The 26493-nt window shown below is 45.1% G+C and overlaps 1 protein-coding gene across 1 annotated transcript in view; it reads right to left on the bottom strand.

The window, feature by feature from the left end:
• LOC126198673 (synaptic vesicular amine transporter) overlaps positions 1–13165 on the bottom strand; it is an 857338-nt gene extending 844173 nt beyond the window's left edge. Inside the window, exon 1 of the mRNA XM_049935169.1 lies at positions 13010–13165. The gene's annotated coding sequence lies outside the window, so the exon portion shown is untranslated. The remainder of the gene's footprint in view (positions 1–13009) is intronic.
• Between the last annotated feature and the right edge of the window lie 13328 nt (positions 13166–26493).

Raw genomic sequence — 26493 nt, 5'->3', positions numbered from 1 at the left:
AGGTAAATCTATGACAATTGTTATTTGACGTCGTAAGAAAATAAGCGCTAAGGGACAAAATTTTCTGTGGAAATATCATCACAAGAACTCAAAAGGCAGGATTAACAAAAAACTCCGGCTCCAGCTACCAAAATCGCTTTTTGGCCAGAAGTAAATTCGTAAAATACCAGCTTCTATGGCCTTAATTAGAGTGAAAAGTTTAGAAGGTGTTCCAATTCGTGAACTAAATCAAAGAAAGCTATTTAACAGTCCCCCAGACAAATCGGCTTTGTCAGCACTACACACAAAAAGAAACGGCTCTTTAATATATTAATTTTTCAGTAGGCCTAATACATCCATATAATTTTGTTTGTTGTAATGACGACATAAATGCGAGTGAATCGGCTGGCGCTGAGCTAGTCCTCACGATATTTGTCATTGGTAGATTTTATAATGAATAAAAACTCCATATACCAGATTTCAGAGCGCCTCCCCCCCCCCCCCGTCCCCCTCCCTACCACCCCTTGCGAACGCCAATGTATTTCGTATGAAGTAAAGCCAAGAGGAAATACGTTTTGTCTTAGTAGCGCATGTCTATTTCCTTGCTGCATATAAAGATGGAGCCTGATGTGAAATCTCCTCTTTCCAGTGTTTACACTGCACTAGCATTGACATTCAACTTTAGCACATTTCTCGAATACTTTTGCGAAGAAATTCAATGCGTACATTATCGAGCGTCATACTCCGATACTGGTCTTCGAGACTGATTTCGAATGCCGTTAAAAAAGTACATCATTCCATTTGTTTCAATATCTCGATTATACAAAAGTTATAACATACAACTAAATTATGTGCCATTCTGCCTACTATCACTTGCCGAAAACCGTGTTTCGATATCTTGAACTGTTCACAAAAAAATATGTTCATGTTGTAGTACACTGACATCAGCGATGAGATTTGATGTTGACCACAGTAGGTCGAAATAGATGTTGATTACAGTATTCAGTCAAAACTACTGTTGCAAAAGATGGAAGATCTAAGTCTGCGATCATAAGAGGGATAGGTGTTTCGCACTGTGCACCACCAGCGAAAAGATCTGAGAATGGTGACATTAGGTCGAAACGGATATTAACTACTGTATGCAGTGAGGCCTATTGTTGCGAGAGATGCAAGATCTCAGGCTGCTATCATAAGAGGTGTAGGTGTTTCGCACTGAACAGCGACATCAGTGAGGAGATCTGATTGTCGTATCACGTATCGACACTAGAGATGGACAAACTCGTTCATCCTTGGGAACTAGTTCACTGGTAATCGTTCTTTCGCCGTTCAAAAATGATTGAAATGGCTCTAAGCACTATGGGACTACATCGGAGGTCATCACTCCCCTAGACTTAGAACTACTTAAACCTAACCAACCTAAGGACATCACACACATCCATACTCGAGGTAGGATCGAACCCGCAACCGTAGCAGCAGCGGCGGTTCCGGACTGAAACGCCTAGAACCGCTCGACCACAGCGGCCTGCCACCGTTCATTTGTGGTTGGTATACGATTCTTACGAAAAATTGAAAATTAGTAGCATATGTTACTGAAGATGGAAGGCGCCAAGAGGGGGCACTTGCCTCCGCCCTGGAGTACAGAGTTTTTATTCGTAACAGAATTCTCACACACCTGTAAGTTTCGTGATTCTGCAAAATCTCTCGTTTAGCCAACTGTAGCGTTATGTAGCTGATCGCAGTGAAATGAGGTGGCACACGGAAAACCGGCCCGAATACAGACTGCTCGCCATTTACGCAGGATTTGTTGACCGCTATGAGCAGAATAGATAAACGTGTAATAATTAGGCAGAAATAACAAATAAGCTAATACAAACAACTTCGAAACAATAGATGACGATTGGTAGGCGACGATGAGCAGTCTAGTACTCGGGGCCGATTTTTCGTGCACCGCCCTGTACCACTGAAAAAATATTGTAGAAATTATCGTATTCTCTTTAAAAAAAAATGTGACACCAGACACTCGACAATGGAACGCGGATTTCATTGGGTTTTAAGTCGGTCTGCCTTCCGTAACAATTAACATGCTCTTTTACCTTGGAAAATGGCCACTCGTGTGTGCCGTGCCGACTTCCTTTGCATGTGTAATAACAAAAATAGATTGCCTTTTTACAAGTATTTCTTCTGCTTTTTATCGAAACAGTGAAGTAAGCCGTTTTGTTACCTGCCACATATCGCGTAATTTTATGTAATTTACGTAATTATAAAATATATTTTAATTGCCAGTCATGGATGGTGAATAGAATACGAAAATAACCAGAAGTCCAGAGTTCAAAAAATGTTTGAAACAGATCTAGAATGGGCGCGCGCAGCGGATGAAACGAACAACTCTATACCGAACTAACTATGAGCTGTCGGCAGTGGAACTGCGACGAGTGACCACGCCAAGCGAGATCTAGACAAACGGGAACGGGACCGAGGCTGGAATGAGAACGGCCAACGTGCCGTTGCGGGAACGAGACCTACTGTTTCCCGTTCCCTGGAACTGTAAGTAGACAGCCGCGACCGAAGTGACCTTTCCTTAGAATTCGTTCATCGTCCGTTCCGCTCATCTTTATGAATCGTTCCTTTGGACCCGTTAGTTCGCTAACGACCCATCTCTAATCCACACCACCCCAGGAGCATCTTTAGGTTGGCAAGGGAGTTGCAAGTTTCCATCTTACGCCGACAGCAGTCACGCAGGATGTGACGGACCCAATGGTTCGCGCCCTCTGTGCCACACCCATAGCGGCACCGTACCACGAACGCCCTCCGCCGCCGCGACACAGGGCGGTCGGCGGTAGCCACTCAACCCACTCGCGAATATCGGTCGTTCTTAGTACAGCGAGCCTCTCATCTTTGTGGACATTGATAGCTGCCTCTGTTTCTTGCTGCATTATACAGGGTGAAAAGTATTTAAATCGACAAAACTCTGGGAGATTGTAGGGGACATAAAAACAAATATTTTTCCCAAATGTCATTTTTTTTCCTATCAGGAGTATTTAAACCGGTAGAGGAATATTTCTCTGGTGGCAAATTAATTAAACCAACAAACATTTTTCCATTTTTTTATTACCAAGAGACAACACATTAACACAACCCAATTTCAATTACAGTAGATTTTCAAAAATGCCTCCATTGGCACATAAACAAAGGTTACACCGTCGGATCATGTTCTGTCAGACACGGGCAAAAACCCCAGGAGTATCCTGAATTGTTCCTGCTGCTGCTGCTATCCGGGCAACCAGATCCTCTTCTGATGCAACAGGAGTTGTGTAAACGAGGCTGTGTATCTCTTCCCACACAAAAAAGTCCAGAGGGGGACATATCTGGGGATCGAGCAGGCCATGGTACAGCACCACCTCTGCCAATCCACGTTTCTGGGAACCGTCGGTCCAGGAATCGACGCACACGACGACTGAAATGTGCCGGCGCCCCGTCATGTTGGAACCAGATGCGTTGTCTTGTAGGGAGCGGGACGTCTTCCAGCAATTCTGGCAATGCTCTGGCGAGAAAATTGTAATAGTGCCTGCCATTTAATGGCCTAGGTAGCAGATACGGCCCAATTAAACAGTCCCCAACAACACCGACCCACACATTAACGAAGAACCGCAATTATTCAGCGCTAGTAACTGTGGCCTGTGGGTTATCCTCACTCCATACATACGAATTGTGCATGTTGAAGACTCCATCACTCTCGGACGTTGCTTCATCGGTAAACAACACAGAGGATGGAAATGTAGGATGCATTTCACACTGTTCCAGGTACCACTGCGAAAACTGTGCTCTTGGTGGATAATCAACTGGTTCCAGGTTGTGGACACGCTCTAAGTGAAATGGACGTAACAACTGCTCTCGAAGGACTGTTCTTACATTCGTCTGATTCGTCCCCATGTTACGTGGAATTGCACGACTGCTGATTGAAGGATCCCGCTCCACATGCTGCAAGACAGCTTCCTCAAATTGCAGCGTTCTTACCGTGCGACGGCGTCCCTGTCCAGTTAATCTGCTAAATGACCCGGTCTCACGCAGAGGTATGTTCACAGCAGCAAAGGTCGTATCATGCGGGATACGGCGATTAGGATATTGTTGCTGATAAACCCGCTGCGCAGCTCCTCCGTTGTGGTGCGCTACGTAGTACGCACCAACTACATCAGTGTACTCACTCCAGGTGTATCGCTCCGTTAGTAAACAAATGGTTCAAATGGCTCTGAGCACTTGAAGCGCCTAGAACCGCACGGCCACACCGGCCGGCCATTAGTGAACAGAGACAATGCACTACTACACTGGTGAACAACAGTTGCCTACAACTGAAGAGTGTAATACGGCCTCTAACATCTGAAGATCGTAATACGGCCTCTAACAACTGAAGGCGTACTTCGATCTCCATCGGTTTCAATAATCCTCATAGGAAAAAATGACATTAGGGAAAAGTATTTGTTTTGATGACCCCTACAACCTCCCACAGTTTGTCGGTTTAAATACTTTTCGCCTGTATGTAACGAGTATTCTTATGCTCGGAGAATACAAGTTAAGTAAATTTTCTGTTTGTCGTGTTACCTTGTTCGTTAATCATTTGTGCTCCTGTCCATCTTTCCTACGACGACAGTTGCTGGATCCACTCTGTAGCCCACCTCTCCTTACCACTGTGTACACAACAGATCTTGGCAACTGATACTGTATGCAGTCAGGGCTACTATTGGGAGTCACGGAACTTCTGAGCCCGGTATCGTAAGAGGTCGCACTACATTGTCCGTGAAGTATATCTGAGACGTGTGGGGACTGTCGCGCACTCGGCGCGCTATCTGGCCTCGGCGTCAGACCTGCCTTTTATAGCGGAGAGCGGGGCACAGCCTTTCTGCAGTCCGCCAGGCCATCGGCAGCGGCAGCGGACGAGCCGTTTGCGGCGCAGTGTCAACACGCCCCGAGGCTCCGGTGCAATAAAACGCCACGGCATCGCGCCGTTCTTTGATGTCGCGCTGCGCCACGACACGGGCAAACAACCGACCTCGTGTCCCGCGCTCGTACTTACCTCCTCGCCGATCTGGCACGGAATGCTCCGCTGTTTAGCGGGTAGTCTCCCCGCACTCGCCAAACTGTCGGTACGACTACCCAAGTTCGTACTGTAAGGTGCTTGTAAAGCATATGTGCATTCCCTTCACGTGTTTGAGCCAAGTAATGCATATTTATGCGATCGGGAATGCTCAGTAGCAGCAAGGCTACACGTTCATTTGACAATTACGCGTCAGGAAGCAGTATTAGTGACGAAATCATAGGAGGTAATGTTGTGCAACCTTAGCAGGGACAAGATCCAACTATTCGGGAGTAGGATCTTACAATCTGAGACAGTGTTCCGAGACAAACTTCCGTCACAATGTCCGCAAACGTGACGTCAGATCCGCCTAGCAACAGCGATCTGAACGCCCACTGGCTGAATATATATATATATATATATATATATATATATATATATATATATATGTGTGTGTGTGTGTGTGTGTGTGTGTGTGTGTAGGAAACGGGAGAAGTATCCTTATTGGCTGATGGAGAAAGAGGGGGGTCTCTCTTGTCCTTCGGGAAGACAGGGCGAGTTAGTTGCGCGAGGAACCACTCAAAACGCACGGTCGAGTAACCAGGGCGGCTCTAAAAGAACGGTCGCGAGTACATATTTCAGCTGCTAAACAAGCTAGAAAGTGAAGTTATTAGCTATCAGAACGCCACGTGTCATGGGCAGTGTCTGTCATTACGTAAAGTCAGAAAACTGTGTTAATGTGTGTAAAGGGTCCAATATAACGACGTAGTCCAGAGCCGCCATATTGCAAATGCTGATTCTGTGACATGGGTGACAAAGCAATTTCTGTATTAAAACAAGTATAGTACAAACCTTGTTGGCAATTAACAACTGGCATCCCTAAACACTCCGCCGGCCGGAGTGGCCGTGCGGTTCTAGGCGCTACAGTCTGGAGCCGAGCGACCGCTACGGTCGCAGGTTCGAATCCTGCCTCGGGCATGGATGTGTGTAATGTCCTTAGGTTAGTTAGCTTTAATTAGTTCTACGTTCTAGGCGACTGATGACCTCAGAATTTGAGTCGCATAGTGCTCAGAGCCATTTGAACCAGCCTAAACACTCCAATTCAGCAGGATCACCACCTACATGGAACCCGGCGACTGAGCACTACGACTGTGCGACAAGGGACTTACCGAAGCAGCAAGACACCAGGTTAGTGATACCGCCCAGAAAAGGACTTCCTTCTCGCTACAATGCCACTGAGGGTGTTGTATGCTCATGCTCTCAGAGGCGTCAGTTGTCATCATACAGTTTTATCAATGGAAAGATGATCAGTACGGATGACTACTATTTTTTACACTCAGGTGACGAAAGTCATGGGATAGCTCCTAATATCGTTTCGGAGCTCCTTTCGCGCGGCGTTGTGCAGCAACTCGACTTGGCATAGACTCAAGAAGTCATCGGAAGTCCTCCGCAGAGAAATTGAGCCATGCTACCTCTATCGCCCTCCATAATTGCGAAAGCGCTGCCGGTGCAGGATTTTGTGCACGTATTGATCCCTCTGTGATGTCCCGTAAATTTTCGATAGGATTCATGTCGGGCGGTCTGGGTGGCCGAATCATTCAGTCGAATTTTCGAGAAAATTCTTCGAACCAATCGCGAATAAGTGTGGCAATGCAAAATCATTGAACGCCTGAAAATGGTCTCCAACTAGCCGAACATAATCATTTCGAATTAATAATCCGGTCAGTTGGACCAGAGGACCCAGTCTATTCCATGTAAACACAGCCCAACCATTATGGAGTACGCCCCCGGTAGCTGAGTGGTCAGCGTGACAGAAAGTCAATCCTCAGGGCGCGGTTTCGATTCCCGGCTGGGTCGGAGATTTTCTCCGCTGAGGGACTGGGTGTTGTGTTGTCCTAATCATCATCATTTCATCCCCATCGACTCGCAAGTCGCCGAAGTAGCGTCAACTTGTACCTGGCGAATGGTCTACCCGACGGGAGGCCCTAGTCGTACGACATTTACATTTTACCATTATATAGCCAACACCAGCTTGCCTTGTTGACAACCTGGGCCCATGGGTTCGCGGGGTCTGCACAGCATTCAAACTCTACCATCATCTGTTATCATCTGCCCGGTCCACGGTTTTCCAATCGCATAGGATCCAAATAACATGGTCTCAAGCCGAGGAGAGGGGCTGCAGGCGATGTATTGTTGTTAGCAAAGGCACTGGCGTCGTCCGTCTACTGACACAGCCCATTGACGCCAAATTTCGCCACACTGCCCTAACGGATCCGTTCGACGCCTATCATTGCTTTCTGCGGTTATTTCGCGTAGTGTTGCTTGTCTATTAGCACTGACAACTCGACAAAAACGCCGCTGCTTTCGGTCGTTATGTGAAGGCCGTCGGCCACAGCGTTGTCCGTGGTAAGAGGTAATGCCTGAAATTTAGTATTCTCAGTACACTCTAGTCACTGTGGTTCGCGGAACACTGAATTCCCTAACGAGTCCCGAAATGGAATGTCCCATTCGTCTAGCTCCAATTAAGATTCCGCGTTCAGAGTCTGTTAATTCCCGTCGTACGGCCTTAATCACGTCAGAAGTCTTTTCACATGAACCACCTGAGTAAAAATGACAGTTCCGCCATTGCAATGCCGTTTTATTCGTTGAGTACGCGACACTACTGTCATCTGCGTATGTGTACATCGCTATCCGGCGACTTTTGTCACTTCAGTGCATATGTAAATGAAGTCAGTGCCCCTTTGAGACTACTCTTTGATTAGAAATGTACTGCCGGCCGTTGTGGCCGAGAGGTTCTAGGCGCTTCAGTCCGGAACCGCGCTGCTGCTACGGTCACAGGTTCGAATCCTGTCTCGGCCATGGATGTGTGTCATGTCCTTAGGTTAGTTAGGTTTATGTAGTTCTAAGTCTAGGCGACTGATGATATCCGATGTTAAATCCCATAGTACTTAGAGCCATTTGAACCATTTTTGAAAACATCTACTGTAACGAAAAGGAATTATCAAGAAGAGTATTGCACTTCTCTGATGATCACGTGAATGGTACATGTTTTCTTGCTGTCAACCCCTTCACGCTGTTCACGTCATCACAGAGTGCGAGAGAGCAGACACACCCTGCAGAAGAGACGCCAGCGAGGAGAACATAAGTGCTTCAGCCCCATTTCCCAGAAACTTCGCTTAGTGGAACAGCGGTCAAAATAAGCGTACACGAGCCTCGACTTACCGGCATATAATGGACTGTTTCTGAGAAAATGGCCGTCAACTTTTCCGTGGTACTCTATGAATTATAAAGCGAATCCATAGTTCAGGCGAAGCGGTGGCACAGCGGCTAACGTCGTGGCTTCACAATTTTACTCCCCGTTTTCGAATCCCGATTATTATTTTAGTTTTATATTTATCTACCCTTATTTGTATGAGATTACTACACGAATGTTTTAAAATGTATGCTCAAATAATATTATCTTCATCTACATCTACATCTACATGGTCACTCTGCAATTCACACTTAAGTGCCTGGCAGAGGTTTCATGGAACCATTTTCGTACTACTTCTCCATCATTCCACTCTCGAATCGCGCGTGGGAAAAAGGAACACCTAAATCTTTTCGTTCGAGCTCTGATCTCTCTTATTTTATTACGATGATCATTTCTCCCTACGTAGGTGGGTGTCAACAAAATATTTTCACTTTCGGAAGAGGAAGTTGGTGATTGAAATTTCGTGAATAGATCTCGCCGCAAAGAAAACCTCCTTTGTTTCAGTGACTGCCACCCCAACTCGCGTATCATATCAGTGACACTCTCACACCTATTGCGCGATAACACGAAACGAGCTGCCCTTTTTTGCACTTTTCGATGTCCTCCGTCAATCCTACCTGGTAAGGATCCCATACCGCGAGCAATATTCCAGCAGAGGACGGACAAGTGTAATGTAGGCTGTCTCTTTAGTGGGTTTGTCGCATCTTCTAAGTGTTCTGCCAGCAAAGTGCAGTCTTTGTTTCGCCTTCCCCACAATATTATCTATGTGGTCTTTCCAATTTAAGTTCCTCGTAACTGTAATTCCTAGGTATTTAGTCGAACTGACAGTCCTTAGATTTGTGCGATTTATCGTATACCCTAAATTTATCGGATTTCTTTTAGTACCAATGTGGATGACCTCGCACTTTTCTTTGTTTAATGCCAATTGCCACTTTTCGCACCATACAGAAATTCTCTCTAGATCATTTTGTAATTGTAATTGATCGTCTGATGATTTTACTAGACGGTAAATTACAGCGTCCTCTGCAAACAATCTAAGGGGGCTGCTCAGATTATCACCTAGATCATTTATGTAAATCAGGAACAGCAGAGGGCCTATGACACTACCTTGCGGAACGCCAGATATCACTTCTGTTCTACTCGATGATTTACCGTCCATCACTACGAACTGTGACCTCTCTGAGAGGAAATCACGAATCCAGCCACACAACTGAGACGGCACTCCATATGCACGCAATTTGATTAATAGTCGCTTGTGAGGAACGGTATCAAAAGCCTTCTGAAAATCTAGGAATGTGGAATCGACCTGAGATCCTTTGTCTAGATACGTGTAATAATAGTGTGTCTGGTCAATAAATTTAAAAACAAAAAAGGAAGAAGAAGAAACAAATGAATGAGAAAATTATTTGAAATTGTTTTCGGTGAAATTCTGGTAGTGTATCTTATCAGCTACAAGCGCAAGTTTTCGGTAAAGTGGTTTGCTGCGTAATTATTGCGAACGTGTGGAATCTTCAGCAATGTCACCGACCATACGTTGCCTACGTTGGACTGTTGTAAGGAATTCCGACTGCGACATTTCTTTCCCAAGTGAGATTCATACTAAGAAATGTGATTGTGGCAAATCTGCGCCTGCGTGATGTTCGTGGTGTTCGAGTTTCTACGATCGGTATAAACCAAAGGAATGCACCAAGTCCTCCTGAAGAATAAACATAAGAATCAGATATAAGAATTAATGTAAGAATTGATATAAGAATGAAATACAAGAACATGAGAATTTAAAAATAGCGTACTCACATATAACATTTACTAAATGTATGACCTCATTATGAATAAAAGTTGTAATTTTATAACTTACGTAATGCCTTTGTACCCCGTATCTTCACAAGAATTATTCATGTAGCCATATTCTACGGACATGGGTACATAAATGAAAAAAAGAAATTAAAATAAAACATATATAGAAAATAATCGGGTTTGGAACATGGGGCGCAAAAGTGACACACCGCACTGCGCCACCATTTCGGTTGACGTTATGGTCAAGTAAAAGGCATCTAAATTACGTCGAAAACTTTTACCGCTGCTTTCTCAGAAACGGTCGAGTATCTACGGATAAGCCGAGACACGTCCTCGCTTATTTTGACTTCTCTTCCACAGAGCGAAGTTTCTGAGAAATCGGATTATGGCACTTGCCATGTTCTCCTCATTAGTCAGTGTGAGTCGGACAATGGCTGTCACGGGAACGGCGACGGATGGCGTGAGAGTGCGTGCAAAGTATTAATAAATATAAAATTTGGGACAGATCGTCGAAAGTGCAAAAAGACGCGAGTATTACGAGGAAAATAATGAAACAAGTGCAAAAGTGACGTCAAGGTTTGACAAGATGTCCCACATGATTAACCAAGTTTTTTATAAATGGCACTGCTTTTGCATATCAACAGTTGGTACCGAAAAAGGAAAGTCAACAATAATAATTCACAACCCGAAATGGCTAAAGTTTACTTCTTTCATTTTATTATCTTCGAACAAAGCGTCGCCATGAAAGGAGGAGATACTCATCCAGGGCTCGTCGCCATCTTGCAGTTGAAACAGAGCACATTATGGGCATGCTCTGGGAACCATCTCATCAAGTGCAGAAAATGGATCACGCCACGCTTTTTTAACACAAAGACTATGGGATTCAGTGTTCAAGAATAAATACTGCATGTCGCAGATTCTCCCATTAATATTTTCTTTTGTAGTCAGATTAGATTCTACAAAAATTATAACCGTTGTGCGCGAAAATCAATAGCTGAAAATAGACATAATGACATTTACAAGACATAAACGTTAATAGACACTTCTTACATCACAGAGTAAACACTGAAAAGCGTTGCAGTTAATTGACTGTGCACAAATTACAGTAAAATTTCATATTACGTAACTGCAGTCATAATATATTAGGTTAAATTACATGAGTAACAGCAGTCGCAACAGAGTTTAAAACCACAAATATTACACGCTTGACTTTATCCATATTTCTAATTTAACAGTTTAACAGAATATTTCGGCTTAACCACACCAATTACGTTAACCACCATAAACTTTTGGTCATATTAAAACCGTTGCGTTTCGGGAGAACAAGATTTTATCTTCAGTCACACCACCACGAAAATCCGAATACCTCATAGAATAAGACCTACAAATCTGTTCACAAATAAAAGAAATTTAATGAAATCCTTATTCCAAGAGATATTCTGATTCTTACGGTGAAGTGACTGAAGATGGGAGTTTGCTCTTCCGAAAGGCTTCACTTTTAATGCAACCAGAATTTTGTAGTGATTGAGGTGATAGATGTGATCAAGCGGAAATAATCTGTTATACTGTTAAGCTGCAACTGTGGACAAAATTAAAACGTGTATTTGTAAAATGAGGAAACAGCACAACAGTTGCTTAACGAACACGACCGGTTTTGGGAAAGTTTAAGTTCTATCATCTAGTATGAACTGTAATAATGGAAATATTGTGTTAAATCATTATTATAGTTTACAGCGGATGATGGAACTTTAAGTATTCCGAAACCAGTCGTGTACACAATAAAAGATTCTGGATTAAGCAATTGTTGTGCGGCTTCTTCATCTTACAGCTGCGTATGCGCTATAAGAAGCACTCTCTATTAAAAAGTGTATTATTTGTGCTTTGCAACGTAAAATCGTTCGATTAATACAAGTTCACAAAACTCCGAAGTAAAACTTGTTTTAGACTATATTACGTATCTTTTTCTCAGAAAATAAAATAGGTTTATTTCCACAATCGGTTCAATACACATATTTGTCAGTTTAAGCTACTGCTACTAAAGCCATACTACTTCAACTATAACTGCTTTGCATATTCGCCAACACCATAACGAACAATATGTATGCTTTTGCTATTTGATACATGTCAGAACATTGGCATGCCTCTTATCAAGCCATTGATTTATTGCCTAAAACTGGCTTGTCAGACCTAAACAGTGAGTGTCATGCAGAAGTCGTACGTACATTCTTTTATGGTTTCATAGCTACTATTCTTTCCAGTATATATGATTTCTCTCTTATTACTTAGATCCATTTCGGTATTTCGATGTAAATCAGTAGAGATGGTAGCATCCGTATGAGAGACTCGTAAGCGCTCCAGTAAGTTCGAAGAAGGCCCAGAAATCTAGTATTTCTAAGCAGTAGAATGTGTAGCAATCAGTTACGCTACATGTCTCGTTGCCTGAAGGTTTTAAAGTGGTCAATGGTAAAGAATTACCCGCAATGATCGCTTGTCATTGGAATGTTTCTAAGTTACAAAATACCGTAAAATGATTTTAACGTCATTTAGGAATCATCGTATTTTTCTTTGGTGTATCGTAGTTAAAAATTGGTTTGTCTTGTTTTATTATACAAGATTCTTACATGAGCAATAGTGCAATCTTTTAAAAGTCTCATTTTACTGTGAATTTGTTGTTGTTGGGGTATTTTTATTTCCTTCTACAGTATTTCTTGCCCCTCGGTTGATGTTCAGCTTTTTTCCGATCATTCTTGCTTGTTATGAAACAAATGTCTTGGGAGCAGTCGCAAAATAGCGCGTCCATTAGGCTCCCGACAGCTGAGAGCGCCTTGCGGGCCGGCATACAAAGTAGGGGACTGACGCTACGAGACTGGCGTCAGATGTACTGTAGGGGTGCCTGTACGGGGTTAGCGACTTACCGACAGCGGCAAGGCCGGACAGGCGACGCAGAGGAGGAGGAGCGGGCTGCGGCCGCCTACCAGGTGTACCGGCGGAGGCAGTGGCTGATTGTGCGCTGGCCGTCCATGGCGGTGCGTAGCGCCTGGCGCGGCCGCTGCGGCTCCCTGCGAGCCCCGCGCCGCTTGCCTCGGAACTGGCGGCGCGCTCGCCGTCGCGTCGCTCTATATGGCCGAGGCGCGCGACCGTGGCGCCGCCGCCGCCGCCGCGGCCGCCGCGCGCACTAGTCGCCCACACGGAGACGCCGAGGACGCCGGCGTCGTGCGCGCTCAGACAAAGACGTGTGCCTCTCGTTTCTCATAATCGATGAAACATGGAAACGCAACTAGACAGGTATTTAGTTACACGTTCCACAGATCATACTCACAACGGACGCCATAACAGGACACTGTACGTTTCGTCTGTACGACAGCTGTACACATCCATTCTCTACAAACCTTCTTAATGAGAAATGTTCAGTACCGTGTGACGTTCTTTGTCGTAATCGTGCCATTTATGTATTTTCTGTAATTAGATGTTTTAAGTATCACACAGCCTTAGGCTTCACAACATTTACTCAACTCTCTACGAGCTACAGAACCATAGTTGGATACAGTCTATAACGGTACTTTGCGGGCAGGCGTGTCAATTAGCATCATATTAATTAAAATGGCAGATAAATAGACTTTATTTTGGAAGAATTAAAAAGGGGAAAGTAGTACGAAACTTTAATAACTGCACAGTATTACTAAGAATCAATATAATGAAAAGTAATAAAAAGCAAAGTAGCAAAGACCAAGCGGGACATATAAATGAACATGTAACACATTATTGAGCTCTCTACCTTCGGTTACCGCGATCGGGCTAGTCGATGAAAAAGTGGTACGCGACTGCGAAATTCGTTAAGGAGATTATTTAAAGACTCTTCAAGCACGTTTAAAATACATTACGTGTGACGAAGTGATCAGAGACGTTTATTGTCGGGTGGAGTGAAAATGAATTCGACAACATAATTCGAACTTTGTGTTAGCTGGGAAAAATACTCTTGGGAAACTATTATGGTTGTGAAACCCACGAAAGTTGTGCGCAACGGAAAGCTATAGTTTACTTAATTCTGCATTTTATAAAATGGTGAAACGCGTGTGCGCGGAGCATTAATAGAATCTTATCCTTGGACGGTTGCGGGGGTAACTGATACAAACAGCATAAAAAATAGTTCGCTTATTAACTAACAGATATTAATTAACGGGGATTGGCGACTCCATGTTGTCTTGTGCACTACGACCAGATAACAGGTATACTTGAAAAAAGAGACAGCATTGGTCGTATATTTTTTACTATTGCAAAATCGATTTTCTGTCACTGAGTGACTATCTTCAGTGCTATATTGTATAACTTAAATTGGGATGCACTGTTGTCACTAAGCTTACGGCATGTGATTGCCGTAGTGACAACAGTGCATCCCAATTTAAGTTATACAATACAGCACTGAAGATGGTCACTCAGTGACAGAAAATCGATTTTGCAATGGTAAAAAATATACGACCAATGCTGTCTTTTTTTTTTCAAGTATACCAATTAACGGGGACCTAAAATACTAAAAAAGAAGGATAGGATCATCACCTCCAATCCCGATTTATATTTCATATTTAATTAGTGAAAAGAGAAATGTTAATAAACAAACAATATTTCAATTTTATCTACGATTTTGGCTTCATTACGTAGTCTTGACTACATGATAAACAATATCTGTGGAAGTTGTATGCAACGTATCGTCATAATATTTAGCCAACCAATATTGTGGGACACCAAAAAATGTAAATGCATGAAATTGTTCTTACAGCGGATGTATAATGTGTGAGTGCGACGAACTATACTCCTGGAAATGGAAAAAAGAACACATTGACACCGGTGTGTCAGACCCACCATACTTGCTCCGGACACTGCGAGAGGGCTGTACAAGCAATGATCACACGCACGGCACAGCGGACACACCAGGAACCGCGGTGTTGGCCGTCGAATGGCGCTAGCTGCGCAGCATTTGTGCACCGCCGCCGTCAGTGTCAGCCAGTTTGCCGTGGCATACGGAGCTCCATCGCAGTCTTTAACACTGGTAGCATGCCGCGACAGCGTGGACGTGAACCGTATGTGCAGTTGACGGACTTTGAGCGAGGGCGTATAGTGGGCATGCGGGAGGCCGGGTGGACGTACCGCCGAATTGCTCAACACGTGGGGCGTGAGGTCTCCACAATACATCGATGTTGTCGCCAGTGGTCGGCGGAAGGTGCACGTGCCCGTCGACCTGGGACCGGACCGCAGCGACGCACGGATGCACGCCAAGACCGTAGGATCCTACGCAGTGCCGTAGGGGACCGCACCGCCACTTCCCAGCAAATTAGGGACACTGTTGCTCCTGGGGTATCGGCGAGGACCATTCGCAACCGTCTCCATGAAGCTGGGCTACGGTCCCGCACACCGTTAGGCCGTCTTCCGCTCACGCCCCAACATCGTGCAGCCCGCCTCCAGTGGTGTCGCGACAGGCGTGAATGGAGGGACGAATGGAGACGTGTCGTCTTCAGCGATGAGAGTCGCTTCTGCCTTGGTGCCAATGATGGTCGTATGCGTGTTTGGCGCCGTGCAGGTGAGCGCCACAATCAGGACTGCATACGACCGAGGCACACAGGGCCAACACCCGGCATCATGGTGTGGGGAGCGATCTCCTACACTGGCCGTACACCACTGGTGATCGTCGAGGGGACACTGAATAGTGCACGGTACATCCAAACCGTCATCGAACCCATCGTTCTACCATTCCTAGACCGGCAAGGGAACTTGCTGTTCCAACAGGACAATGCACGTCCGCATGTATCCCGTGCCACCCAACGTGCTCTAGAAGGTGTAAGTCAACTACCCTGGCCAGCAAGATCTCCGGATCTGTCCCCCATTGAGCATGTTTGGGACTGGATGAAGCGTCGTCTCACGCGGTCTGCACGTCCAGCACGAACGCTGGTCCAACTGAGGCGCCAGGTGGAAATGGCATGGCAAGCCGTTCCACAGGACTACATCCAGCATCTCTACGATCGTCTCCATGGGAGAATAGCAGCCTGCATTGCTGCGAAAGGATATACACTGTACTAGTGCCGACATTGTGCATGCTCTGTTGCTGTGTCTATGTGCCTGTGGTTCTGTCAGTGTGATCATGTGATGTATCTGACCCCAGGAATGTGTCAATAAAGTTTCCCCTTCCTGGGACAATGAATTCACGGTGTTCTTATTTCAATTTCCAGGAGTGTATATTGAGAAACTGAACATCCATTACGTACTTGCTTGTTTATCTGCGAAAATGGTCCTTGTCGGTACATCAGCATAGAGTTCGAATAGAATCGCTGGAACATTGCAAACTATTCAGATTAATCGAACATCTAAATACGCATAATGCTGGTACCATCAGGATGTGTTCTTTCTCCTCACCCCCGTGGCAGTAATTGAATTAAGAGTCAGCTGGGAAATACATTTAAATTAGTTGACGACCATTGAGTTAGCGTCAGGAATTTTGAAACGTCGACTGCCATGTATGAAGGCGAGTGACACCACGAGTGTTAACGTCGATCGAGGGGTGTCATCGTGATCGTATTGAATGACATTGAGCGGTTACAAGTCGGATACAGTTTGAGCAGCATATACGAAGACTATTCGGAAAGTAAGGTGCTACAGACTGCGAAATGGGAACGGCAGTGAAAATCCGATGAAACTTTGCACAGATGTGTTGAGCAATGTCTCTATTATGTCACTTCTAAGCACGTATCGAGCGTATAAAGATGGCTAGAACGGTAGTGACTCCCGGCATGTATGGGTGTCCTCTGCGAGGTTTCGCCTGATTTCTTGCAACGTCACTTAACGTACCTGTCATGCGTTTCCTTCTTCTAAAATCTCGGCCCCACACTGCAGGGACAATGAAGACGCATATTTTCGATTGAAAGCGTCTGATCACACACTATACTGCTCAGTCTTCGCTCCCTCCGATGTTCATCTCTGCTCATACGAACTGCTGGCTATGAAGAAAACATTTTGGCACAGACAAAGAATTGCAGACCAGCGTAGAGAAATGGCGAAAAGCACAGGCCTTCTATGACGAGGATACTGGAAAGGTGGTAAAATGCTGCGAAAAATATGTAAGTCGCAGTGGTGAATATGTAAAGAAGGTATAACAAACAGTTTCAAATAAAACATTATTGGTTTTTATTGCGGTTTGCATTCGCGAGCGATCGGACCCTACTTTTCGAATAACCTTCATATGTTGCGATATACACACGTCAAAAACTTGCAGCCGGCCGCTGTGGCCTAGCGGTTCTAGACGCTTCAGTCTGGAATTGCGCTGCTGCTGCGGACGCAGGTTCGAATGCTGCCTCGGACATGGATGTGTGTGATGTCCTTAGGTTAGTTAGGTTTAAGTAGTTCGAAGTCTAGGGGACTTATGACCTCAGATGTTAAGTCCCATAGTACTTAGAGCCATTTGAACCATTTTCAAAAACTTGCGAAACTGATTTTACTCCTCCCGACGTCAGCGAAGTAACTACAGCGGCAGCCTGAACTCACGACTGCAGATGTGCATTAGACCATCAGTCGTGAATAAGCAGTGTTAAGTAATGGATATTCAACACCAGTTTGTCAACGATATGGTGCCAAAAATCGCAGTGGTGCAACATCCCTAGGTCAAGTGCTCAATTTTATAGAACAGAAAAGTGTATGCAAAGTTTGTCCCTCAAATTTTCATTCCCATACGAAAAGATCGGCACATGAACGCCTGTCGTCACTTGACTGAGATGCTAGATGCAGACAGTTTTGGCGAGATAAAAACATAACAGGTGATAAAACTTGGTCTTGTCAATATAAATGACAGAGTGAAGATATTCACATTAAGGATGAACGCTTTGACGACCTAAACGACGTTCAGTTCAACGTGACGTGCAGGTTAAACAGCAGCCCAAGGAAGGACTTTTCTGATAGTTTCACATGGTTATGTGAATGCTCTCTGTGTTGTACTCATGGGGGGGGGGGGGGGGGGGAGGGTGGGAGACTATGTAGAACACATTAAATATTGAAAAACCAACTAACGTATCTCCATTTTTTACTAAACCAGTCTCGAAACATTTTTGGCTGACAGGATATGGTGCTTATAACAGGGTGGTTGTCTATGGTGCTGCCGGTTATGAGAGAAGACATCTGGCAAAATGATTGGTAGATCCCAAGAAGTGATGGCTGACAGTCATAACTTTAAATATAGAGATTATAAACAATAACTTGATATACAAAATTGGCAAAATAACACTGGCCCAGAAAATATTTCATGTTCCTTAAGGTAGGAAATCCAACTTACATCATCCGCCACAGGTGTGCATGATGTAGCTTGGGTTGGCTATCTTAAAGTGCATAAAACATTTTCCAGAACAGTATTGTTTTGCCCACCCTGTACAAGATGTCAGGGAAATTCCGTCAGTCATTTGTCATAATTTTTAAACAGTTAAGCAAATAATAGGCAGAGTCGCCTGAGAATATACACTTACGAGCCAAAGCATTATGACCCCCCGCTTAATAGCTCGTTTGTTCGTCTTTGGAACGAAATACATCACCGATTCTGTGTATGAGGGACCCGACAGTTTTTTGGTAGGTTTGTGGAAATATGTGCCGTTAGATGTCTATGCGGAGGTCATGTGATTCGCGTAAATAATGGGCCGCTTATTTGTGTAGCTGGAGATGGCGCCCAATAGCGATCCAGATGGATTCAATTGTATTTGCATCAGCGAATTTGGTCGCCGAGACATCAGTGTTAGTCCACTATGATGCTCTTCAAATCACTGTAGCACAGATCTGCCTCCCAAATACGGACAATTAAGAAAGATGACGTCACCGTCGGGGAAGACATCAAGCATGCACGGACGCACGTGGTTCGCAGCTGTCAGCGTGTGTTCGATTATACCACGCAAGTGCAGGAGAATGTCTCTCATAGCATAATACTGCATCCACCAGCCTACGTCCTTGGTACAGTGCATGTTTCGAGCCGTCGTTTACCTCGACAACGGCGTTTGTGGAGACTACCAGAAACCTAGTGTAGCAAAAATGCGATTCGCCCGAAGAGTCGACACATTTCCATCGATCTACCGTCGAATCCTAGTGGTTCCATGCTCACTGCAATCGTAAATTGACGTTGTCGTTGGAATAACATGTGAACAAGAAGGGATGGTCTGCTGGGGAGCCTCACGTTCAACAATGTACCATGAGCGGTGTGCTCCGAAACACTTGTGCGTGCACCAGGATTGTGCTCTTTCGGCAAGGCTGTCGCAGATCACCATCTATCCAACACTACTAGCCTTTAAAATTGCTACACCAAGAAGAAATGCAGATGATAAATGGGTATTCATTGGAAAAATATATTATACTAGAACTGACATGTGATTACATTTTCACGCAATTTGAGTACATAGATCCTGAGAAATCAGTACCCAGAACAACCACCTCTGGCCGTAATAACGGCCTTGATACGCCTGGGCATTGAGTCAAACAGAGCTTGGACGGCGTGTACAGGTACATCTGCCCATGCAGATTCAACACGATACCACAGTTCATCAAGAGTAGTGACTGGCGTATTGTGACGAGCCAGTTGCTCGGCCACCATTGACCATTTTCAGTTGGTGAGAGATCTGGAGAATGTGCTGCCGGGGGCAGCAGTCGAACATTTCCTGTATCCAGAAAGGCCCGTACAGGACCTGCAACATGCGGTCGTGCATTATCCTGCTGAAATGTAGGGTTTCGCATGGATCGGATGAAGGGTAGAGACAGGGGTCGTAACACATCTGAAATGTAACGTCCACTGTTCAAAGTGCCGTCAGTGCGAACAAGAGGTGACCGAGACGTGTAACCAGTGGCATCCTATACCATCACGCCGGGTGATACACCAGTATGGCGATGACGAATACACGCTTCCAATGTGCGTTCACCGCGATGTCGCCAAACACGGATGCGACCATCATGATGCTGTAAACAGAACCTGGATTCATCCGAAAAAATGACGTTTTGCCAATCGTACACCCAGGCTCGTCGTTGAATACACCATCGCAGGCGCTCCTGTCTGTGATGCTGCGTCAAGGGTAACCGCAGCCACGGTCTCCGAGCTGATAGTCCATGCTGCTGCAAACGTCGTCGAACTATTCGTGCAGATGGTTGTTGTCTTGCAAACGTCCCCATGTGTTGACTCAGGGAACAAGACGTGGCTGCACGATCCGTTACAGCCATGCGGGTAAGATGCCTGTCATCCCGACTGCTAGTGATACGAGGCCGTCGGGATCCAGCACGGCGTTCTGTATTACCCTCCTGAACCCAACGATTCCATATTCTGCTAACAGTCATTGGATCTCGACCAACGGGAGCAGCAATGTCACTATACGATAAACCGCAATCGCGATAGGCTACAATCCGACCTTTATCAGAGTCGGGAACGTGATGGTACGCATTTCTCCTCCTTACACGAGGCTTCACAACAACGTTTCACCAGGCAACGCCGGTCAATTGCTGTTTGTGTATGAGAAATCGGTTGGAAACTTTCCTCATGTCAGCACGTTGTAGGTGTTGCTACCGGTGCCAACCTTGTGTGAATGCTCTGAAAAGCTAATCATTTGCATATCACAGCATCTTCTTCCTGTCAGTTAAATTTCGCGTCTGTAGCACGTCATCTTCGTGGTGTAGCAATTTTAATGGCCAATAGTGTACTTTACAGGACAGACAAGTTCCGACCTCCACGTTCTGTGAAGAGTCGTACACATCCAACTATTTAGCGCCTAGTGGTAGTTTCTCTGCCCTTCTACCTCTTTTCGTCGATGCTCAAGACTAGCGCGTTAACATTCGACCAGCTCCGCCGTTTTCGAGATAGTCGTTCACAGGCTCTGCATAATAATAATCTGCCCTTTTTCAAAGTCCGTTATCGCAATGTACTTCCTCGTCTCCATCCCATACCTTCGCTGGAGTGATCCCCCGTCCGTGTCTGCCACATTTACATACTTTTGTACCGTGTCACTTGCGCGCAACGCCACCAGGCAGCATCCAACGTTGCGATGGTCAGTGGTCATAATGTTTCCGCTTATCAGTGTACAATAAGACACAATATACTACGATAGGACATGGTGCATTTTGTACTGTCCCGGATAGTCAGTTGGCGCCTAGTTACGATCCATCTGACATGGTAGTGTTGGTTGTGTGATGATAATAATGAAATCCCATACTCCTTCACAGAGCGTAGGGGACGATGCGGGAGACCCGCACCGCTGTACTAGGCAAGGTCCTAGCGGAGGTGGTTTGCCATTGCCTTCCTCCGACCGTAATGGGGAAGACGATGAAGACGACACAACCATACCCAGTCATCTTGAGGCAGGTGAAAATCCCTGACCCCGCCGGGAATCGAACCCGGGACCCCGTGATCGGGAAGCGAGAACGCTACCACGAGACCACGAGCTGGTTAGGTATATAATATTTTTCCATTTTATAGTTGGTTATGACTGTTAATACCAGAAGTGTATTACTGGAAAGTTCTTAGTGTTTACTTACAGGAAACACAACGTGTTAATACACCGATTTATCGTTTGTTAATGGTAGCTGACTACGTTTATCAATTTATAGCACAGTAGCTCTGCCAGCTGCGAAGGACAGCATCGGGACGAGCAGGTACGAGACTGTCTAAATGCTCGCTCTAGATGTTGCCTCCAGTTAAAACTGTTTTAAATCTTAATCACTGTCTGCAGTAGAGCCACTGTTTATATTAATTTTCTTGAGTGAGACACGTAGGTCGCTTGTAAGCACCATCCTTTTTGTGAGTGGGCACGCTCAGCAGACAGTTCAGAAGTGACATTCTTCAGGGAACCATACCTGACTCAAACACAATGAGACACGCAGAAGTACAGGCAATACAATGTGTACTAATGCTCTCACTGGCATCAGACCTAGACACTACCTGCCTACATTCTCTGTAAGGCACACATCAATTAGAAGGACAGGGAAGTTCAGTATTTAACAGCTGCATTAGGAACACGTAGCTGCTTGTGTATTGCGACTACGTACGCTGTGATGTCGGTGGCGACAAGTTGTATTCAGTTGCCACGAAACACGGAAAGCGTTGGGAGACCAACCTAATCAATGACCACTGAGCCACCACCTATTCGTCGGAGCTGGCTCAAGGGACGTTGCGGGGGAATGTTCTATACTGGTGCGTCTCGTTGTCATGGTGTATGGCTTCTTCTAGATTGTCTGTCTGTCTCTCTATCTCTCTTCTCTCTCTCTCCCTCTCTCTCTCTCTCTCTCTCTCTGCAACAGCCTGGTGCCGGCGCCACAAAGGTGACTTACTCCACTACACTTTACATAGAAAAATACAGGGTGTTACAAAAAGGTTCGGCCAAACTTTCAGGAAACAATCTTCACACACAAATAAAGAAAAGATGTTATGTGGACATGTGTCCGGAAACGCTTAATTTCCACGTTAGAGCTCATTTTAGTTTCGTCAGTATGTACTGTACTTCCTCGATTCACCGCCAGTTGGCCCAATTGAAGGAAGGTAATGTCGACTTCGGTGCTTGTGTTGACATGCGACTCATTGCTCTACAGTACTAGCATCAAGCACATCAGTACGTAGCATCAACAGGTTAGTGTTCTTCACGAACGTGGATTTCCAGTCAGTGCAATGTTTACAAATGCGGAGTTGGCAGATGCCCATTTGATGTATGGATTAGCACGGGGCAATAGATTTCAAGAACGAAGGTGTCCCGACAGGAAGACGTTCGAAGCAATTGATCGCCGTCTTAGGGAGCACGGAACATTCCAGCCTATGACTCGCGACTGTAGAAGACCTAGAACGACGAGGACACCTGCAATGGACGAGGCAAGTCTTCGTGCAGTTGACGATAACCCTAATGTCAGCGTCAGAGAAGTTACTGTATGGAGAGTGCTACGGGAGAACCAATTGCTTCCGTACCATGTACAGCGTGTGCAGGCACTGTTAGCAGCTGATTGGCCTCCACGGGCACACTTCTGCGAATGGTTCATCCAACAATGTGTCAATCCTCATTTAAGTGCAAATATTCTCTTTACGGATGAGGCTTCATTCCAACGTGATCAAATTGTAAATTTTCGCAATCAACATGTGTGGGCTGACGAGAACCCGCACGCAATTGTGCAATCACGTCATCAACACAGATTTTCTGTGAACGTTTGGGCAGGCATTGTTGGTGATGTCTTTATTGGGCCCCATGTTCTTCCACCTACGCTCAGTGGAGCACGTTATCATGATTTCATACGGGATACTCTACCTGTGGTGCTAGAACATGTGCCTTTACAAGTACGACACAACATGTGGTTCATGCACGTTGGAGCTCCTGCACATTTCAGTCGAAGTGTTCGTACGCTTCTCAACAACAGATTCGGTGACCGATGGATTGGTAGAGGCGGACCAATTCCATGGCCTCCACGCTCTCCTGACCTCAACCCTCTTGACTTTCATTTATGTGGGCATTTGAAAGCTCTTTTCTACGCAACCCCGGTACCGAATGTAGAGACTCTTCGTGCTCGTCTTGTGGACGGCTGTGATACAATACGCCATTCTCCAGGGCTGCATCAGCGCATCAGGGATTCCATGCGACGGAGGGTGGATGCATGTATCCTCGCTAACGGAGGACATTTTGAACATTTCCTGTAACAAAGTGTTTGAAGTCACGCTGGTACGTTCTGTTGCTGTGTGTTTCCATTCCATGATTAATGTGATTTGAAGAGAAGTAATAAAATGAGCTCTAACATGGAAAGTAAGCGTTTCCGGACACATGTCCACATAACATATTTTCTTTCTTTGTGTGTGAGGAATGTTTCCTGAAAGTTTGGCCGTACCTTTTTGTAACACCCTGTATATTGGAAGCTTGTAAAACCAGTCTGTCATTAAGAGCAAGAAAACGCACGATCATAATAAATGACAAACCAGTTGTGAGAAAAGTATTATATATAAATACTATGGTATAACTGTCGGCGAAAATCAAAACTTTCAAGCACACGTCGAAGTCATTTGCCAGAGAATCATTAAAGTCCTGAACAAAATTGCATGAATTGCCCAAGGCAGCTTGCAGCTGCCTCCAAGACCAATAAGAACGTACCATAACACCATCTTAATAGCTGTTGTGAGCTATGGGGGTGAGTCTATGGACTAATAGAGCCAGAAAGTTACAGACAGTGCAGACTCTCCAGCTAGCCCAGGTAAGTCCGCTTCTTCACCTGACAGGCCCGTTAACAACCACACCGACTGCGGCGCCCGTGATGACACTGCCACTGGACCTGGCCGTAAGAAAGGCAATTGCGCGATATTGGCTTAAAAAGAGGATATGATAAGGTAAAGTAGTTACTGGCCACAAGAGCCACGTCAAATAAGACAATAAAGGCATGCATTGGTAGAGAATTGATAAGAAGCCTGGATATGGCTGAAACAGTGAGGAGAAACTAATATATCCCGCCTAACATAAAAGAAAGATCGAGAATTTCATACTTCTCGCCACGGACGTCACCTCTAGGAGTGTTCCAACAGACAAGGTGTTACAGACCAGGGCAGGAACGTCTCTGATAACGCACAAGTCTATAGCGTAATAAGGAATGAGGAACTGTGATACAAGCTGATACTATTGACAGAGGAAGTATCGGCTAAGGAACTGCAATCCTACGTGGCCGACAGAAGAGAGATAGAGAAGAGAGATAGAGAGACATACAGACAAATTAGAAGAAGCCATACGCCATGACAACGGGACGCACCAATACAGAACACTCAGCTACAAAGTCCCTTCGGAAGCAAAGAGGAACTGAGACTAAGCGAGGGCCTGGAAGGATTTCCTGTGACACTGACAGGCACCTCTCTCCATATTTCTACACGTCGGATGGCATAGCAGCTCAGCTCCTGTGAATCCTGAGCCATGACCCACGTCACCAGGGGCTAACAATCCGGACAAAATCAGAAAAACATGTGTTGCTTCCCGTACCAAGTACAGTAACGTAATGTAATGTAGTGTAGTGTAGCGCTGTACAGTTCCCTTAATGTGGAATTCCTGTGTTCTTACTCTGTCTCTCTGTATATGTGTAGGTGTTTCCGTTGTCCATATCATTTCATGTCATCTACATCACAAAGACAGGAAATTTGTGAAACTGGTGCGAAACAGAAAGACTTGCGAAACCTCGTACAGGGTGTCCCGCCCAATTATTTCGTTATTTCTCTTTCTCTGTATTTATCCTTTACATTTCTTAAACAGCATAATGTTCAGACACACTAATACGATTAATATTTTAACATATTATGCGTTGTGTTATTATGTACATCTTTATGTACAACATTTGACCTCTTTTAGTGTCTAGGTGGCAGACTAAAAGAAACCAGAGAATAAATACATAGATAGTCAGTGTCTTGACGTCGTGAACGTGATAGGTAGCCAGACTATACGTTAATCAAAAAAGTACGTAATTGGGCCAAAGTCCAATCACCGGACAAGTAAATCTTTCTCAAGAATAAACAACATGGTCTTGCGGCAGTGTCCCCTGGGTTCGAGCCCAGCCACTGCCAAAACTTCGAACTCAAGTCATCAGAAGTCTGTAATATGAATCCACCCTTGTTCTGCCGTTGGCAGATGAGGGTGAAGGAAAATACAAAAGTTAAGGACACCTTCTTGCCCTTGCGGCGGAAAACTGCCTCTAAAACGCGGATGAATCAGCAGTGATCAACGGCAAGAGGACGCAGAAGACAATACAAAACCACTGCATTAAAAACGGGCAGTGGGTATCCACAGGATATGTGGCTTGTAACTGAGAAACTTCCATGATGATTTCTCCGCTGGAGATTCCGGATTAGTCCTCCATTCGAGTCTCCAGAGGGGGACTGCCAAGCAGAAGTAGCTACGAGAGAAAGATTAAATGAGCAATGAAAGGGTAACATTCTAGGAATCAGAGTGTGGAATTTCAGAAGTTTGAACGTTGTATGGAAGCTAGAATATCTGATAAAGGAAATTCAAAGGCCCATTCCAGATCTAGATGATGATGATGATGATGTTTGGTTTTGTGGGCCGCTCAACTGCGCGGTTATCAGCGCCAATACAAATTCCCAACCTTTCCAAACTCGCCACTTTCAGGAATGATGATGAAATGATGAGGACAACACAAACACCCAGTCATCTCGAGGCAGGTGAAAATCCCTGATCCCGCCGGAAATCGAACCTGGGACCCCGTGCTCGCCAGATATAGAGAGGGACAATGAGGTGAAATGGAAGATGAGGATTTCTGGTCAGATGACTATAGGCTTTCCTACGTGAGTCAGGGTTTGTGAAACCTGCGGCCCTATAAAGATTTTCTATGGGGGTAGGTTTCATGCAGCCTGTCACTATCCTGCATGTTTCATTCAAGCTAATATCTACCT

This window comes from Schistocerca nitens, chromosome 1 (genome assembly GCF_023898315.1).
Source record: "Schistocerca nitens isolate TAMUIC-IGC-003100 chromosome 1, iqSchNite1.1, whole genome shotgun sequence".
Classification (NCBI taxonomy): domain Eukaryota; kingdom Metazoa; phylum Arthropoda; class Insecta; order Orthoptera; family Acrididae; genus Schistocerca; species Schistocerca nitens.
Note: the sequence above shows the minus strand (reverse complement) of the source record. Positions and strands in the feature narration are given on the sequence as shown.